The following is a 3139-nucleotide window of genomic DNA, read 5'->3' on the forward strand; positions in this document are numbered from 1 at the left end:
CATCTCCACTGTTGTCATCATCATTGCCAACGTTGCTGTCACCATCTTCATCTTCGTCATCATCGTCCTCATCCGTGTGTGGGGGCAGTTGGGCCCATGAGAACTGCTAGTTTAGGTATAAATGTTCTCTCTTTTTCACACATTTATGTGGCATGAAAAACTTCCCTTTCATGTTGAATCGGGCTGTTTATGTTCCCTTAGAAATATCAGATAGCAAATTATTTGCAAAACAGCTTGAAGTAGAACAGGCTCTTTTCTTGCACCCAGGCATAAAAATCTCCCTATCACCAAATGGCCCCGGGATCCTCTCTGGTGACAGGGACGGGCAATCACAGAAACGTAATTCCTCCCACAAGGGCCCGTCCTCCTCTGCGGGGTGGTGAGGAAGGCATCAGCGACTTTGCACACCACACAGCTTCTCTAAGACCATGGGTGTCTCCAGGGGACAGGACACATTCCCAAGTGGGCTGTGATTGTTTTCACAGCAGCCTTGAGGCCAGGAACCACAGATCACCAGCCCATAGCAGTGACTGCTGGCCAGCTCGCCCTCTGCGGGGTTTTCAGCACAAACAGAAAAGTGAAACAATGTGTTCTTTGCACAAAGTAAAAAGTAACTAAGATGGGCACTGCTTGTCAGAGGCACAGAGCCTCCCCTTGGCCAGAGGGACCCTGCTGTTAGAATCCTGGCTCCAGTGTTTGCTTTAACGAGCCTCAGTTTCCTCATCTGTAAATTGAGTAGCCTTCAGTTACTGCCTCTGTGACTCGTGCTGGTTCAGTTCCAGGGTGTGAGACAGACCCTTCCTGGAGAGACTGGGCTGCCAGGTAAAACACAGGGTGCCCAGTTATTGCACGGGACACACTCGTTGATCTGCAAACTTAGCAGGGCATCCTTATTCTTATTGGCTGAATCTGGCTACCCTGTGCAGACGCCGCCTGATTTCTAACAGCTGGGAGCCCCAGAGAGGCCCTGAAGAACCAGAGGGGAAAGTGAGTGACTGCGGCGTCAGGTCAGGAGGCAAGCCCGGCCTTGGTCTCTGCAGAGACACCTCCCAGAAGAAATCAGAGCAACGCCATGGAGACCCTGAGTCACCAGGGCACCTGGCTCTACCTCCTTAACAAAGACGTCCTTTAAAGAACCCAGGAAAGGGCAGGGGTGAAGCGTCACAGCTGAGGAATGTGACGGTTTGCCCAGGTGGGTGGACAGACAGAACTCACTCGTGGCAAGCCCCTTGGCTCCCTGGGACACTTCCCCACTGCGACCACAGGAAGAGAGTGCCGGCTAGACAGGCTCCCGGCACAGCACCGGCACGCACATGGTGCATCTTGGTTTTCTTCCCTCTTTAGAAAACGCACTTTCTTTTTGCAGGATTAGAATTCCTGCGATTCCACCCAAAGGGACTGTGTTGGGAACGGAGGCTGCAAACCTCCATCCTGGGCCACAGGGTGCAAAGGGAGCGGCTGCCTCCGCTTTAGCCCAGGGACCTGCCGGAGGCTGTTGGCTCCTCTGGGGAGGCAGGGTCGGCTGCCTGGCCCCCAGGAAGCCTCTCACCAGGAGGAAGCGAAAGAGGATGGGGCGGGGCAGGGCATCCCCTGAAGTCCCCACCTGCTGGGCCTCCCATAGCCTGGCTGCGTGACACTGAGCAAAATATTTGCCCAGTGCCCGCTCTGGGCCACTGTGAGACGGAGCTCCGCACTCGGGACGTGTGCCCTTTTCTATACGTTCTATGTCAGTAAAAACACTTAGTAAAAAATAACGGGTGTGCTGTTAGAAGTAGGGTTCGTGGTTACCCACAGGGAGCCCATGGCTGGCAGGAACACAAGGGGGCTGCTGGGGGGCCCTGGGGACGGGAAGTCTGCTTTGGGGATCTGGTGCACACTTCCCATGTGTGCCCACTGCTGTGTGAGTATCAGCCCTGGTCAATCTGGCACCGGGGAGTGCGGCGGTTACCCTTAGCGTCCCCCAGGCCTGGCCTGGCTCCCACCATGGGCAAGAGCGATTCGCTGCCAGCCAGGGGTCCCGGCCTGGCCTTGCCATTTACCAACCACATCACCACGGATCAGTCACTTTGCCTGTAGCAGCCTCTGTGTCCTCATCTTTGAAATGGGGATAAGGACAGTGTTTGGTCAGAGGATTGGTATGAGGATGGAAACAGAAAACGCAGGCTGTGGCCCACCATGAGCGCTCCTTAAGCATTAAAGATGACACCACTCCCTTTCGCAGCGTCCACGGAGGGGCATGTCCCATCTCAAGTCTCCAGAGGTGACCTAAACCGCCTGCTCGGAAGCTACTCTCTCCCTGCGCACGGGCGCGCCCCGCCCGCCGGGGAAGGCGCTGGCAGGAGCGGAGATTAGGCGGCGGGGCTTTCGGCCTCCTTGGGGCTGGTGGAGGGATTAAGTCTTTCCATAAATACACAGCCTCCCTCCCAGCCAGGGGACGGAGGACCGGGGTGGGGACATGGAACCCGACGTGGCTGTGGCCTGCACAGGTGAGGGGGTGGGCAGGAGCAGCCAGAACCTGCGGCTCAGGGTGCGCCTCCGAGCCTCAGTTTCCCCATCTGTACGTTGAGGCGCCCGTGCCACCCCGCCTCGCTGCCTTTCAAGCGCTTTTGCTGCCTCTCCCGGGACTCCAGGGCTGCTCGGCCCGCACAGACTTTCCTCCGAGCAGAGTCCCGGCCGCGCCCACCGCACGGCCCGGCGGCGGGTCCCGGGTCCCCCTTTTCACCGAGCGCCTCCCCCGCTCCGCCCGACTCCCACCGGGAGAAGGCGCGCGCGCGCCCACACTGGTCGCCCTTTGCGGTTGCAAACCTGCTTTGATGCCCTGGGAGCGGAAGGGGCCCCTAAGTGAGGCGGCTCATAAATAATAGATTCCGAAATACTCGATAGAGGGGAAATGGCTCCTCGGGAGGCCGCCTGCCCCCGCCCCCAGCCGGGCTCCTCTCCAGCTGCCGCGGCTCTCCCGGCCGTTAACGCGGGGCTCGTGACGCCGCGGAGTCGGGCGGGGTGGGGGCCCGAGGCGTCCACGCGGGACACGCCCCCGCCGCCCCGCGCAAGTGGCGTCGCCGCCCGAGGGGCCCGACTCTCCCGAAGCCCGCGCGTCCGCAGCAAAGTCCGCGAGAAGTTCGGGGGGCGCCCCGGCCGG

Source organism: Propithecus coquereli, unplaced genomic scaffold (assembly GCF_000956105.1).
Source record: "Propithecus coquereli isolate 6110/MARCELLA unplaced genomic scaffold, Pcoq_1.0 Scaffold701, whole genome shotgun sequence".
NCBI lineage: Eukaryota > Metazoa > Chordata > Mammalia > Primates > Indriidae > Propithecus > Propithecus coquereli.